The sequence below is a fragment of the Ranitomeya variabilis genome, unplaced genomic scaffold (assembly GCF_051348905.1).
Source record: "Ranitomeya variabilis isolate aRanVar5 unplaced genomic scaffold, aRanVar5.hap1 Scaffold_103, whole genome shotgun sequence".
NCBI classification, from domain to species: Eukaryota; Metazoa; Chordata; class Amphibia; order Anura; family Dendrobatidae; genus Ranitomeya; species Ranitomeya variabilis.
In genome coordinates, this window is record NW_027507936.1 from 150,001 (window position 1) to 166,806 (window position 16,806).

The following is a 16,806-nucleotide window of genomic DNA, read 5'->3' on the forward strand; positions in this document are numbered from 1 at the left end:
TCTCATCCTCAGCATGTCATTTTCATCAGTGAGACTCGGCTAATTGTGCAAAAAATAAGTACAATAGTCGGCTCTCATCCTCAGCATGTCATTTTCATCAGTGAGACTCGGCTAATTGTGCAAAAAATGAGTACAATAGTCGGCTCTCATCCTCAGTATGTCATTTTCATCAGTGAGACTCGGCTAATTGTGCAAAAAATGAGTACAATAGATGGCTCTCATCCTCAGCATGTCATTTTCATCAGTGAGACTCGGCTAATTGTGCAAAAAATAAGTACAATAGTCGGCTCTCATCCTCAGCATGTCATTTTCATCAGTGAGACTCGGCTAATTGTGCAAAAAAAAAGTACAATAGTCGGCTCTCATCCTCAGCATGTCATTTTCATCAGTGAGACTCGGCTAATTGTGCAAAAAATGAGTACAATAGACGGCTCTCATCCTCAATATGTCATTTTGTTCAGGGAGAGCCGGCTTATTGTGCAAAAAATGAGTACAATAGACGGCTCTCATCCTCAATATGTCATTTTGTTCAGGGAGAGCCGGCTTATTGTGCAAAAAATGAGTACAATAGACGGCTCTCATCCTCAGTATGTCATTTTCAACAGTGAGAGCTGGCTGATTGTGCCAAACATGAACGCAATAGCTGCCTCTCATCTTTTGAATATTTTCAGATGCACAGAGGCAAAATGAGGCACAGTGAGACACAGAAAGGCACAGAACACGATAGAGAAAAGACTCACACCTTCTGTTGCTGAATAGCAACAAGCTGGGCTGTTCAATGGGACATATTTGAATCACTTCACCAGTCTCTCAATTTGCATTGCCGATACACAGTGAGCGAGAGAGAGGCTCAGGGAGGCACAGATAGAGGCACAGAGTGGCGCAATGAGGCACAGTGAGGCGCAGAAAGGCACATGAAGGCAGATAAAGATGGAGAGTCATTGAAAGGCACATTTAGGCTGGGATGGGCACAGAGCCACAGTGAGGCACATTGAGGCACAGAATGCAATAGAGAGAAGACTCACATCCTCTGTTGCTGAATAGCAACAAGCTGGGCTGTTCAATGTGACATCCTCTGCATGTCATTTTCATCAGTGAGAGTCAGCTAATTGTGCAAAAAATAAATACAATAGTCGGCTCTCATCCTCAGTATCTCATTTTCATCAGTGAGACTCGGCTAATTGTGCAAAATATGAGTACAATAGTCGGCTCTCATCCTCAGTATGTCATTTTCATCAGTGAGAGTCAGCTAATTGTCCAGAAAATAAGTACAACAGTCGGCTCTCATCCTCAGTATGTCATTTTGTTCAGTGAGAGGTGGCTAATTGTGCCAAAAATGAATACAATGGCCGGGTCTCATCCTCAGTACGTCATTTTCTTCAGTGAGAGGTGGCTAATTGTGCCAAAAATGAATACAATGGCCGGGTCTCATCCTCAGTATGTCATTTTCTTCAGTGAGAGGTGGCTAATTGTGCCAAAAATGAATACAATGACCGGGTCTCATCCTCAGTATGTCATTTTCTTCAGTGAGAGGTGGCTAATTGTGCCAAAAATGAATACAATGGCCGGGTCTCATCCTCAGTATGTCATTTTCTTCAGTGAGAGGTGGCTAATTGTGCCAAAAATGAAAATAATAGCCGGGTCTCATCCTCAGTATGTCATATTTAACAGTAAGAGCCGGCTAATTGTGCCACAAATGAATACAATGGCCGGGTCTCATCCTCAGTACGTCATTTTCTTCAGTGAAAGGTGGCTAATTGTGCCAATAATGAATACAATGGCGGGGTCTCATCCTCAGTACGTCATTTTCTTCAGTAAGAGCCGGCTAATTAAGAGGCGTACCGAGGACGCTTCCAGGAGCCTGGGGAAGACTTTTTGGAAGAGTCCTTGACACTAAGAAAAATTTTGAGAAAATCCACATTTTGTGAAAAATGTCACATTTCCCCTACTTCCACCCCAGGGGGGCGTCAATATGTTGTAAGGCACCCCAAGGCAGTGACCTAAATGCGGGTAAAGTTTGCGGTGCACGGGGGGAAAGTTGAATTTTTGGATGAAAATGCATATTTTCATACTTTAAAAATTTCAGGCATGTGTCAGACTTCCAGGCGGGGGCAGCCGCCGGAGGTGTACCGGGGACGCTTCCAGGAGCCTGGGGAAGATTTTCTGGAAGAGTCCTTGGGACTTAGAAAAATTTTGAGAAATTTCCGATTTTGTGAAAAATGTCACATTTCCCCTACTTCCACCCCAGGGGGGCGTCAATATGTTGTAAAGCACCCCAAGGCAGTGACCTAAATGTGGGTAAAGTTTGCGGTGCACGGGCGGAAAGTCGAATTTTTGGATGAAAATGCATATTTTCATACTTTGAAAATTTCAGGCGTGTGTCAGACTTCCAGGCGGGGGCAGCCGCCGGAGCTGTACCGGGGACGCTTCCAGGAGCCTGGGGAAGATTTTCTGGAAGAGTCCTTGGGACTTAGAAAAATTTTGAGAAATTTCCGATTTTGTGAAAAATGTCACATTTCCCCTACTTCCACCCCAGGGGGGCGTCAATATGTTGTAAAGCACCCCAAGGCAGTGACCTAAATGTGGGTAAAGTTTGCGGTGCACGGGCGGAAAGTCGAATTTTTGGATGAAAATGCATATTTTCATACTTTGAAAATTTCAGGCGTGTGTCAGACTTCCAGGCGGGGGCAGCCGCCGGAGCTGTACCGGGGACGCTTCCAGGAGCCTGGGGAAGATTTTCTGGAAGAGTCCTTGGGACTTAGAAAAATTTTGAGAAATTTCCGATTTTGTGAAAAATGTCACATTTCCCCTACTTCCACCCCAGGGGGGCGTCAATATGTCGTAAAGCACCCCAAGGCAGTGACCTAAATGTGGGTAAAGTTTGCGGTGCACGGGCGGAAAGTCGAATTTTTGGATGAAAATGCATATTTTCATACTTTGAAAATTTCAGGCGTGTGTCAGACTTCCAGGCGGGGGAAGCCGCTGGAGGTGTACCGAGGAGGCTTCCAGGAGCCTGGGGAAGATTTTCTGGAAGAGTCCTTGACACTTAGAAAAATTTTGAGAAATTTCCAATTTTGTGAAAAATGACACATTACATTACGACACTTATAATTAAAAGTTAGAGCCAGCTAATTGTGCCAAAAATGAATACAATGGCCAGGTCTCATCCTCTGTACGTCATTTTCATCAGTGAGACTCGGCTAATTGTGCAAAAAATGAGTACAATAGACGGCTCTCATCCTCTGTATGTCATTTTCATCAGTGAGAGTCAGCTAATTGTGCAAAAAATGATTACAATAGTCGGCTCTCATCCTCAGTATGTCATTTTGTTCAGGGAGAGCCGGCTAATTGTGCAAAAAATGAGTACAATAGACGGCTCTCATACTCAGTATGTCATTTTCAACAGTGATAGCTGGCTGATTGTGCCAAACATGAACGCAATAGCTGCCTCTCATCTTTTGAATATTTTCAGATGCACAGAGGCAAAATGAGGCACAGTGAGACACAGAGAGGCACAGAACACGATAGAGAAAAGAGTCACACCTTCTGTTGCTGAATAGCAACAAGCTGGGCTGTTCAATGGGACATAGTTGAATCACTTCACCAGTCTCTCAATTTGCATTGCCGATACACCGTGAGCGAGAGAGAGGCTCAGGGAGGCACAGAAAGAGGCACAGAGTGGCGCAGAAAGGCACATGAAGGCAGATAAAGATGGAGAGTCATTGAAAGGCACATTTAGGCTGGGATGGGCACAGAGCCACAGTGAGGCACATTGAGGCACAGAATGCAATAGAGAGAAGACTCACATCCTCTGTTGCTGAATAGCAACAAGCTGGGCTGTTCAATGTGGCATCCTCTGTATGTCATTTTCATCAGTGAGAGTCAGCTAATTGTGCAAAAAATGAGTACAATAGACGGCTCTCATCCTCAGTATCTCATTTTCATCAGTGAGACTCGGCTAATTGTGCAAAAAATGAGTACAATAGACGGCTCTCATCCTCAGTATGTCATTTTCATCAGTGAGACTCGGCTAATTGTGCAAAAAATGAGTACAATAGTCGGCTCTCATCCTCAGTATGTCATTTTGTTCAGGGAGAGCCGGCTAATTGTGCAAACAATGAGTACAATAGACGGCTCTCATCCTCAGTATGTCATTTTCAACAGTGAGAGCTGGCTGATTGTGCCAAACATGAACGCAATAGCTGCCTCTCATCTTTTGAATATTTTCAGATGCACAGAGGCAAAATGAGGCACAGTGAGACACAGAGAGGCACAGAACACGATAGAGAAAAGAGTCACACCTTCTGTTGCTGAATAGCAACAAGCTGGGCTGTTCAATTGGACATAGTTGAATCACTTCACCAGTCTCTCAATTTGCAATGCCGATGCACAGTGAGCGAGAGAGGCTCAGGGAGGCACAGAAAGAGGCACAGAGTGGCGCAATGAAACACAGTGAGGAGCAGAAAGGCACATGAAGGCAGATAAAGATGGAGAGTCATTGAAAGGCACATTTAGGCTGGGATGGGCACAGAGCCACAGTGAGGCACATTGAGGCACAGAATGCAATAGAGAGAAGACTCACATCCTCTGTTGCTGAATAGCAACAAGCTGGGCTGTTCAATGTGACATCCTCTGTATGTCATTTTCATCAGTGAGAGTCAGCTAATTGTGCAGAAAATGAGTACAATAGTCAGCTCTCATCCTCAGTATGTCATTTTCATCAGTGAGACTCGGCTAATTGTGCAAAAAATGAGTACAATAGTCGACTCTCATCCTCAGTATGTCATTTTGTTCAGGGAGAGCCGGCTAATCGTGCAAACAATGAGTACAATAGACGTCTCTCATCCTCAGTATGTCATTTTCAACAGTGAGAGCTGGCTGATTGTGCCAAACATGAACGCAATAGCTGCCTCTCATCTTTTGAATATTTTCAGATGCACAGAGGCAAAATGAGGCACAGTGAGACACAGAGAGGCACAGAACACGATAGAGAAAAGAGTCACACCTGTTGCTGAATAGCAACAAGCTGGGCTGTTCAATGGGACATAGTTGAATCACTTCACCAGTCTCTCAATTTGCATTGCCGATACACCGTGAGCGAGAGAGAGGCTCAGGGAGGCACAGAAAGAGGCACAGAGTGGCGCAATGAGGCGCAGAAAGGCACATGAAGGCAGAGAAAGATGGAGAGTCATTGAAAGGCACATTTAGGCTGGGATGGGCACAGAGCCACAGTGAGGCACATTGAGGCACAGAATGCAATAGAGAGAAGACTCACATCCTCTGTTGCTGAATAGCAACAAGCTGGGCTGTTCAATGTGACATCCTCTGTATGTCATTTTCATCATTGAGAGTCAGCTAATTGTGCAAAAAATGAGTACAATAGTCGGCTCTCATCCTCAGCATGTCATTTTCATCAGTGAGACTTGGCTAATTGTGCAAAAAATGAGTACAATGGCCGGGTCTCATCCTCAGTACGTCATTTTTTTTCAGTGAGAGGTGGCTAATTGTGCCAAAAATTAATACAATGGCCGGGTCTCATCCTCAGTATGTCATTTTGTTCAGGGATAGCCGGCTAATTGTGCAAAAAATGAGTACAATAGACGGCTCTCATCCTCAGTATGTCATTTTCAACAGTGATAGCTGGCTGATTGTGCCAAACATGAACGCAATAGCTGACTCTCATCTTTTGAATATTTTCAGATGCACAGAGGCAAAATGAGGCACAGTGAGACACAGAGAGGCACAGAACATGATAGAGAAAAGAGTCACACCTTCTGTTGCTGAATAGCAACAAGCTGGGCTGTTCAATGGGACATATTTGAATCACTTCACCAGTCTCTCAATTTGCATTGCCGATACACAGTGAGCGAGAGAGAGGCTCAGGGAGGCACATAAAGAGGCACAGAGTGGCGCAATGAGGCACAGTGAGGCGCAGAAAGGCACATGAAGGCAGATAAAGATGGAGAGTCATTGAAAGGCACATTTAGGCTGGGATGGGCACAGAGCCACAGTGAGGCACATTGAGGCACAGAATGCAATAGAGAGAAGACTCACATCCTCTGTTGCTGAATATCAACAAGCTGGGCTGTTCAATGTGACATCCTCTGTATGTCATTTTCATCAGTGAGAGTCAGCCAATTGTGCAAAAAATGAGTACAATAGTCGGCTCTCATCCTCAGTATGTCATTTTGTTCAGGGAGAGCCGGCTAATTGTGCAAAAAATGAGTACAATAGACGGCTCTCATCCTCAGTATGTCATTTTCAACAGTGATAGCTGGCTGATTGTGCCAAACATGAGCGCAATAGCTGCCTCTCATCTTTTGAATATTTTCAGATACACAGAGGCAAAATGAGGCACAGTGAGACACAGAGAGGCACAGAACACGATAGAGAAAAGAGTCACACCTTCTGTTGCTGAATAGCAACAAGCTGGGCTGTTCAATGGGACATATTTGAATCACTTCACCAGTCTCTCAATTTGCATTGCCGATACACAGTGAGCGAGAGAGAGGCTCAGGGAGGCACAGAAAGAGGCACAGAGTGGCGCAATGAGGCACAGTGAGGCGCAGAAAGGCACATTATTATTATTATTATTTATTGTTATAGCGCCATTTATTCCATGGCGCTTTACAAGTGAGGAGGGGTATACATAATAAAAACAAGTACAATAATCTTGAACAATACAAGTCATAACTGGTACAGTAGGAGAGAGGACCCTGCCCGTGAAGGTATGATGAGATCCAGGATAGGGCCAAGTCTGTGATGCCAAGGGATGAGAGGGTCTGTAATAATAGGGAATGGTCCACTGTGTCAAAAGCAGCCGACAGGTCGAGGAGGAGGAGAACAGAGTAGTGTCGCTTGCTCTTGGCGGTTAAGAGGTCATTGGTGACCTTAGTTAGGGCAGTTTCAGTGGAGTGGTGTGACCGGAAGCCAGATTGTAAGCAGTCAAAGAGGGAGCAAGAAGAGAGATGGGAGGACAGTTCAAGGTAGACGTGTTGTTCCAGTAGTTTTGAGGCATAGGGGAGAAGTGATATAGGGCGATAGCTAGATACAGAGGATGGGTCAAGAGAGGGCTTTTTGAGGATAGGTGTGATGGAGGCTGGTTTAAAGCTTGAGGGGAAAACACCAGTTGTTAGTGATAGGTTGAAGAGATGGGTTAGGGTTGGGATGAAGATTGTGGTGAGGTTTGGGATGAGGTGGGATGGGAGCGGGTCAAGTGCACAGGTGGTGAGATGCGATCTTGAGAGCAGAGTGGAGAGTTGATCTTCTGTAATGGTGGGGAAGTTGGTTTTGGAGGGGGAGGGTAGGGAAGTTGGGAGGAAGGGCTCTGGGGGTTGTTGACCAAAACTGTCTCTGATGTTATCAATCTTCTGCTTGAAGAATGAGGCAAAGTCTTCAGCAGAGATAAGTGGGGAGGGGGGAGGTGCTGGGGGACGGAGGAGAGAATTGAAGGTGTTGAATAACTGTTTAGGGTTGTGAGACAGGGAGGATATGAGAGATGAGAAGTAGGTTTGTTTAGCTGTGGCGAGTGTGGCCTTGAAAGTAGTGAGGGACTGTTTGAATGCGATGAAGTGGTCGTTGGAGTGGGATCTTTTCCATCTGCGCTCAGCAGCCCTGGAAGCTCGCCTCAGTTCTTTGGTCAGGCTGGTGTGCCAGGGCTGTCTGTTGATTTTGCGAGCTTTGGTATGTGTAAGTGGGGCAGCAGATTCCAAAGCTACAGCTATTGTGGTGTTATATAGAGCGGCAGCGTCATCCGCATTGTGTATGGAACTTATGTCTGTGAGAGTGAGGAGGGATTCAGAGAATGAATGTAGGTCAAGATGTTTAATATTTCTGCGAGAGTGTGAAAGTTTGTGGGGTGGGGACTCTAGACATGGAGTGGAGAGAGATGAGAATGTGAGAAGGTTGTGGTCAGAGAGTGGAAGAGGTGAGTCAGAGAGGTTAGATAGGGAGCAGAGGCGGGTGAAGATGAGGTCCAGTGTGTGACCATCTTTGTGAGTGGCTGAAGAAGACCATTGAGTGAGGCCGAAGGAGGAAGAGAGAGATAGAAGTTTAGTGGCAGCTGAGAGGGAGGTGTCAATGGGGATGTTGAAGTCGCCCATGATGATAGTGGGGATGTCTGCAGAAAGGAAATGAAGTAGCCAGGTGGTGAAGTGGTCAAAGAAGATGGTGGCTGGCCCTGGGGGGCGGTAAATGACAGCCAGTTGGAGGTTGGAGGGGGAGTAGATGCGCACAGAGTGCACCTCAAAGGAAGGGAGGGTAACAGAGGGTGGCAGTGGGATTGGGGTGAAGGAGCAGTCATCTGACAGGAGAAAACCAACTCCTCCGCCATGCTTGCTGCTGGGGCGGGGTGTGTGAGAAAGGTGGAAGCCACCATAAGAGAGTGCAGCAGGAGAGGCTGTGTCAGAAGGGGTGAGCCAGGTTTCGGTGATGGCGAGGAAGGAAAGTTTGGTAGTAACAAAAAGATCATGGATGTAGGAAAGCTTGTTACAGACAGAGCGAGCGTTCCACAGAGCTCCTGTTAGTGAGACTGGGGAAGCGGAGGCTGGGTGAATGGGTATAAGGTTAGAGAGGTTACGGAAGTTTGTGATGGAGCGTGGGAGGGAGGTAGAAATGACTGTGGGAATATGGTGAGGAGGACCAGGATTTGGAGAAATATCACCAGCAGTGAGAAGGAGCAGAGATAGTGTTAGCAGGTGGGAGCAGGAGAGGGCGTGAGGGGGCTGCCTGTGCTTTGAGACAGAGGATTGTATGTTAAGGAACAGTTCTGAGGAGGAGGTGAGATGGATGGGGAGGATTGAAGAGGAGATGAACAATTCCTTACTTGGTGTGGGGATTGGGGGAGGTAGCAGAAAGTGAAGGATTATAGGGGTAAAAGTGACAACAAACAGAAACATTGTTTACAGTGACAGGCCAGTTACCTTCAGTTCCTTTCAGGTTCAATTCAGGTTTTAATTCTAATGTAATCCACACTTTTAGAACACACTTCTAGGGATCACACTGCAGACTAAAGTCATGCAGACTTGTGCTATGCAATATATGGAAAACTAAGTGCGTTCAGGTGTGGAGCAGAGAGGAGTGGTCTCTGCTCATCTTGGTCAGAGAATTAAGGGTGGACCAGATGCATACAATCAGGCCTAAGTAAACAATGTCATAAATAACACAGGGCAAGCTGGGGTTAGCTGAAAGGCATACCATATGAAAGCAAAGAGCAGAGGGAAGTCTATGTGCAAAGCTGGGTGATGTATTATGTGCACTTCATAGCAGGAGAGCAGGAGAGCTGGATGAACATACCTGTTGGAAGAATAGAGATGCTTGTTAGAGTGCGATGGTGGCAGGTAGCAGGGCGCAGTCTGTATACATCTTTCAGGTTTTAATTCTAATGTAATCCACACTTTTAGAACACACTTCTAGGGATCACACTGCAGACTAAAGTCATGCAGACTTGTGCTATGCAATATATGGAAAACTAAGTGCGTTCAGGTGTGGAGCAGAGAGGAGTGGTCTCTGCTCATCTTGGTCAGAGAATTAAGGGTGGACCAGATGCATACAATCAGGCCTAAGTAAACAATGTCATAAATAACACAGGGCAAGCTGGGGTTAGCTGAAAGGCATACCATATGAAAGCAAAGAGCAGAGGGAAGTCTATGTGCAAAGCTGGGTGATGTATTATGTGCACTTCATAGCAGGAGAGCAGGAGAGCTGGATGAACATACCTGTTGGAAGAATAGAGATGCTTGTTAGAGTGCGATGGTGGCAGGTAGCAGGGCGCAGTCTGTATACATCTTTCAGGTTTTAATTCTAATGTAATCCACACTTTTAGAACACACTTCTAGGGATCACACTGCAGACTAAAGTCATGCAGACTTGTGCTATGCAATATATGGAAAACTAAGTGCGTTCAGGTGTGGAGCAGAGAGGAGTGGTCTCTGCTCATCTTGGTCAGAGAATTAAGGGTGGACCAGATGCATACAATCAGGCCTAAGTAAACAATGTCATAAATAACACAGGGCAAGCTGGGGTTAGCTGAAAGGCATACCATATGAAAGCAAAGAGCAGAGGGAAGTCTATGTGCAAAGCTGGGTGATGTATTATGTGCACTTCATAGCAGGAGAGCAGGAGAGCTGGATGAACATACCTGTTGGAAGAATAGAGATGCTTGTTAGAGTGCGATGGTGGCAGGTAGCAGGGCGCAGTCTGTATACATCTTTCAGGTTTTAATTCTAATGTAATCCACACTTTTAGAACACACTTCTAGGGATCACACTGCAGACTAAAGTCATGCAGACTTGTGCTATGCAATATATGGAAAACTAAGTGCGTTCAGGTGTGGAGCAGAGAGGAGTGGTCTCTGCTCATCTTGGTCAGAGAATTAAGGGTGGACCAGATGCATACAATCAGGCCTAAGTAAACAATGTCATAAATAACACAGGGCAAGCTGGGGTTAGCTGAAAGGCATACCATATGAAAGCAAAGAGCAGAGGGAAGTCTATGTGCAAAGCTGGGTGATGTATTATGTGCACTTCATAGCAGGAGAGCAGGAGAGCTGGATGAACATACCTGTTGGAAGAATAGAGATGCTTGTTAGAGTGCGATGGTGGCAGGTAGCAGGGCGCAGTCTGTATACATCTTTCAGGTTTTAATTCTAATGTAATCCACACTTTTAGAACACACTTCTAGGGATCACACTGCAGACTAAAGTCATGCAGACTTGTGCTATGCAATATATGGAAAACTAAGTGCGTTCAGGTGTGGAGCAGAGAGAAGTGGTCTCTGCTCATCTTGGTCAGAGAATTAAGGGTGGACCAGATGCATACAATCAGGCCTAAGTAAACAATGTCATAAATAACACAGGGCAAGCTGGGGTTAGCTGAAAGGCATACCATATGAAAGCAAAGAGCAGAGGGAAGTCTATGTGCAAAGCTGGGTGATGTATTATGTGCACTTCATAGCAGGAGAGCTGGATGAACATACCATATGAAAGCAAAGAGCAGAGGGAAGTCTATGTGCAAAGCTGGGTGATGTATTATGTGCACTTCATAGCAGGAGAGCTGGATGAACATAACATATGAAAGCAAAGAGCAGAGGGAAGTCTATGTGCAAAGCTGGGTGATGTATTATGTGCACTTCATAGCAGGAGAGCTGGATGAACATACCATATGAAAGCAAAGAGCAGAGGGAAGTCTATGTGCAAAGCTGGGTGATGTATTATGTGCACTTCATAGCAGGAGAGCAGGAGAGCTGGATGAACATACCATATGAAAGCAAAGAGCAGAGGGAAGTCTATGTGCAAAGCTGGGTGATGTATTATGTGCACTTCATAGCAGGAGAGCAGGAGAGCTGGATGAACATACCTGTTGGAAGAATAGAGATGCTTGTTAGAGTGCGATGGTGGCAGGTAGCAGGGCGCAGTCTGTATACATCTTTCAGGTTTTAATTCTAATGTAATCCACACTTTTAGAACACACTTCTAGGGATCACACTGCAGACTAAAGTCATGCAGACTTGTGCTATGCAATATATGGAAAACTAAGTGCGTTCAGGTGTGGAGCAGAGAGGAGTGGTCTCTGCTCATCTTGATCAGAGAATTAAGGGTGGACCAGATGCATACAATCAGGCCTAAGTAAACAATGTCATAAATAACACAGGGCAAGCTGGGGTTAGCTGAAAGGCATACCATATGAAAGCAAAGAGCAGAGGGAAGTCTATGTGCAAAGCTGGGTGATGTATTATGTGCACTTCATAGCAGGAGAGCTGGATGAACATACCATATGAAAGCAAAGAGCAGAGGGAAGTCTATGTGCAAAGCTGGGTGATGTATTATGTGCACTTCATAGCAGGAGAGCAGGAGAGCTGGATGAACATACCATATGAAAGCAAAGAGCAGAGGGAAGTCTATGTGCAAAGCTGGGTGATGTATTATGTGCACTTCATAGCAGGAGAGCAGGAGAGCTGGATGAACATACCTGTTGGAAGAATAGAGATGCTTGTTAGAGTGCGATGGTGGCAGGTAGCAGGGCGCAGTCTGTATACATCTTTCAGGTTTTAATTCTAATGTAATCCACACTTTTAGAACACACTTCTAGGGATCACACTGCAGACTAAAGTCATGCAGACTTGTGCTATGCAATATATGGAAAACTAAGTGCGTTCAGGTGTGGAGCAGAGAGGAGTGGTCTCTGCTCATCTTGATCAGAGAATTAAGGGTGGACCAGATGCATACAATCAGGCCTAAGTAAACAATGTCATAAATAACACAGGGCAAGCTGGGGTTAGCTGAAAGGCATACCATATGAAAGCAAAGAGCAGAGGGAAGTCTATGTGCAAAGCTGGGTGATGTATTATGTGCACTTCATAGCAGGAGAGCTGGATGAACATACCATATGAAAGCAAAGAGCAGAGGGAAGTCTATGTGCAAAGCTGGGTGATGTATTATGTGCACTTCATAGCAGGAGAGCTGGATGAACATACCATATGAAAGCAAAGAGCAGAGGGAAGTCTATGTGCAAAGCTGGGTGATGTATTATGTGCACTTCATAGCAGGAGAGCAGGAGAGCTGGATGAACATACCTGTTGGAAGAATAGAGATGCTTGTTAGAGTGCGATGGTGGCAGGTAGCAGGGCGCAGTCTGTATACATCTTTCAGGTTTTAATTCTAATGTAATCCACACTTTTAGAACACACTTCTAGGGATCACACTGCAGACTAAAGTCATGCAGACTTGTGCTATGCAATATATGGAAAACTAAGTGCGTTCAGGTGTGGAGCAGAGAGGAGTGGTCTCTGCTCATCTTGATCAGAGAATTAAGGGTGGACCAGATGCATACAATCAGGCCTAAGTAAACAATGTCATAAATAACACAGGGCAAGCTGGGGTTAGCTGAAAGGCATACCATATGAAAGCAAAGAGCAGAGGGAAGTCTATGTGCAAAGCTGGGTGATGTATTATGTGCACTTCATAGCAGGAGAGCTGGATGAACATACCATATGAAAGCAAAGAGCAGAGGGAAGTCTATGTGCAAAGCTGGGTGATGTATTATGTGCACTTCATAGCAGGAGAGCAGGAGAGCTGGATGAACATACCATATGAAAGCAAAGAGCAGAGGGAAGTCTATGTGCAAAGCTGGGTGATGTATTATGTGCACTTCATAGCAGGAGAGCAGGAGAGCTGGATGAACATACCTGTTGGAAGAATAGAGATGCTTGTTAGAGTGCGATGGTGGCAGGTAGCAGGGCGCAGTCTGTATACATCTTTCAGGTTTTAATTCTAATGTAATCCACACTTTTAGAACACACTTCTAGGGATCACACTGCAGACTAAAGTCATGCAGACTTGTGCTATGCAATATATGGAAAACTAAGTGCGTTCAGGTGTGGAGCAGAGAGGAGTGGTCTCTGCTCATCTTGGTCAGAGAATTAAGGGTGGACCAGATGCATACAATCAGGCCTAAGTAAACAATGTCATAAATAACACAGGGCAAGCTGGGGTTAGCTGAAAGGCATACCATATGAAAGCAAAGAGCAGAGGGAAGTCTATGTGCAAAGCTGGGTGATGTATTATGTGCACTTCATAGCAGGAGAGCTGGATGAACATACCATATGAAAGCAAAGAGCAGAGGGAAGTCTATGTGCAAAGCTGGGTGATGTATTATGTGCACTTCATAGCAGGAGAGCTGGATGAACATACCATATGAAAGCAAAGAGCAGAGGGAAGTCTATGTGCAAAGCTGGGTGATGTATTATGTGCACTTCATAGCAGGAGAGCAGGAGAGCTGGATGAACATACCTGTTGGAAGAATAGAGATGCTTGTTAGAGTGCGATGGTGGCAGGTAGCAGGGCGCAGTCTGTATACATCTTTCAGGTTTTAATTCTAATGTAATCCACACTTTTAGAACACACTTCTAGGGATCACACTGCAGACTAAAGTCATGCAGACTTGTGCTATGCAATATATGGAAAACTAAGTGCGTTCAGGTGTGGAGCAGAGAGGAGTGGTCTCTGCTCATCTTGATCAGAGAATTAAGGGTGGACCAGATGCATACAATCAGGCCTAAGTAAACAATGTCATAAATAACACAGGGCAAGCTGGGGTTAGCTGAAAGGCATACCATATGAAAGCAAAGAGCAGAGGGAAGTCTATGTGCAAAGCTGGGTGATGTATTATGTGCACTTCATAGCAGGAGAGCTGGATGAACATACCATATGAAAGCAAAGAGCAGAGGGAAGTCTATGTGCAAAGCTGGGTGATGTATTATGTGCACTTCATAGCAGGAGAGCAGGAGAGCTGGATGAACATACCATATGAAAGCAAAGAGCAGAGGGAAGTCTATGTGCAAAGCTGGGTGATGTATTATGTGCACTTCATAGCAGGAGAGCAGGAGAGCTGGATGAACATACCTGTTGGAAGAATAGAGATGCTTGTTAGAGTGCGATGGTGGCAGGTAGCAGGGCGCAGTCTGTATACATCTTTCAGGTTTTAATTCTAATGTAATCCACACTTTTAGAACACACTTCTAGGGATCACACTGCAGACTAAAGTCATGCAGACTTGTGCTATGCAATATATGGAAAACTAAGTGCGTTCAGGTGTGGAGCAGAGAGGAGTGGTCTCTGCTCATCTTGGTCAGAGAATTAAGGGTGGACCAGATGCATACAATCAGGCCTAAGTAAACAATGTCATAAATAACACAGGGCAAGCTGGGGTTAGCTGAAAGGCATACCATATGAAAGCAAAGAGCAGAGGGAAGTCTATGTGCAAAGCTGGGTGATGTATTATGTGCACTTCATAGCAGGAGAGCTGGATGAACATACCATATGAAAGCAAAGAGCAGAGGGAAGTCTATGTGCAAAGCTGGGTGATGTATTATGTGCACTTCATAGCAGGAGAGCAGGAGAGCTGGATGAACATACCATATGAAAGCAAAGAGCAGAGGGAAGTCTATGTGCAAAGCTGGGTGATGTATTATGTGCACTTCATAGCAGGAGAGCTGGATGAACATACCATATGAAAGCAAAGAGCAGAGGGAAGTCTATGTGCAAAGCTGGGTGATGTATTATGTGCACTTCATAGCAGGAGAGCAGGAGAGCTGGATGAACATACCTGTTGGAAGAATAGAGATGCTTGTTAGAGTGCGATGGTGGCAGGTAGCAGGGCGCAGTCTGTATACATCTTTCAGGTTTTAATTCTAATGTAATCCACACTTTTAGAACACACTTCTAGGGATCACACTGCAGACATGAAGGCAGATAAAGATGGAGAGTCATTGAAAGGCACATTTAGGCTGGGATGGGCACAGAGCCACAGTGAGGCACATTGAGGCACAGAATGCAATAGAGAGAAGACTCACATCCTCTGTTGCTGAATAGCAACAAGCTGGGCTGTTCAATGTGACATCCTCTGTATGTCATTTTCATCAGTGAGAGTCAGCTAATTGTGCAAAAAATGATTACAATAGTCGGCTCTCATCCTCAGTATGTCATTTTGTTCAGGGAGAGACGGCTAATTGTGCAAAAAATGAGTACAATAGACGGCTCTCATCCTCTGTATGTCATTTTCATCAGTGAGAGTCAGCTAATTGTGTAAAAAATGAGTACAATAGTCGGCTCTCATCCTCAGTATGTCATTTTCATCAGTGAGACTCGGCTAATTGTGCAAAAAAGGAGTACAATAGACGGCTCTCATCCTCAGCATGTCATTTTCATCAGTGAGACTCGGCTAATTGTGCAAAAAATGAATGCAATAGACGGCTCTCATCCTCAGTATCTCATTTTCATCAGTGAGAGTCAGCTAATTGTGTAAAAAATGAGTACAATAGTCGGCTCTCATCCTCAGTATGTCATTTTCATCAGTGAGACTCGGCTAATTGTGCAAAAAATGAGTACAATAGTCAGCTCTCATCCTCAGCATGTCATTTTCATCAGTGAGACTCGGCTAATTGTGCAAAAAATGAGTACAATAGACGGCTCTCATCCTCAATATGTCATTTTCAACAGTGATAGCTGGCTGATTGTGCCAAACATGAGCGCAATAGCTGCCTCTCATCTTTTGAATATTTTCAGATGCACAGAGGCAAAATGAGGCACAGTGAGACACAGAGAGGCACAGAACAAAATAGAGAAAAGACTCACACCTTCTGTTGCTGAATAGCAACAAGCTGGGCTGTTCAATGGGACATATTTGAATCACTTCACCAGTCTCTCAATTTGCATTGCCGATACACAGTGAGCGAGAGAGAAGCACAGGGAGGCACAGAAAGAGGCACAGAGTGGCGCAATGAGGCACAGTGAGGAGCAGAGAGGCACATGAAGGCAGAGAAAGATGGAGAGTCATTGAAAGGCACATTTAGGCTGGGACGGGTACACAGAGCCACAGTGAGGCACATTGAGGCACAGAATGCAATAGAGAGTAGACTCACATCCTCTGTTGCTGAATAGCAACAAGCTGGGCTGTTCAATGTGACATCTTCTGTATGTCATTTTCATCAGTGAGAGTCAGCCAATTGTGCAAAAAATGAGTACAATAGTCGGCTCTCATCCTCAGTATGTCATTTTGTTCAGGAAGAGACGGCTAATTGTGCAAAAAATGAGTACAATAGACGGCTCTCATCCTCAGTATGTCATTTTCAACAGTGATAGCTGGCTGATTGTGCCAAACATGAGCGCAATAGCTGCCTCTCATCTTTTGAACATTTTCAGATGCACAGAGGCAAAATGAGGCACAGTGAGACACAGAGAGGCACAGAACACAATAGAGAAAAGAGTCACACCTTCTGTTGCTGAATAGCAACAAGCTGGGCTGTTCAATG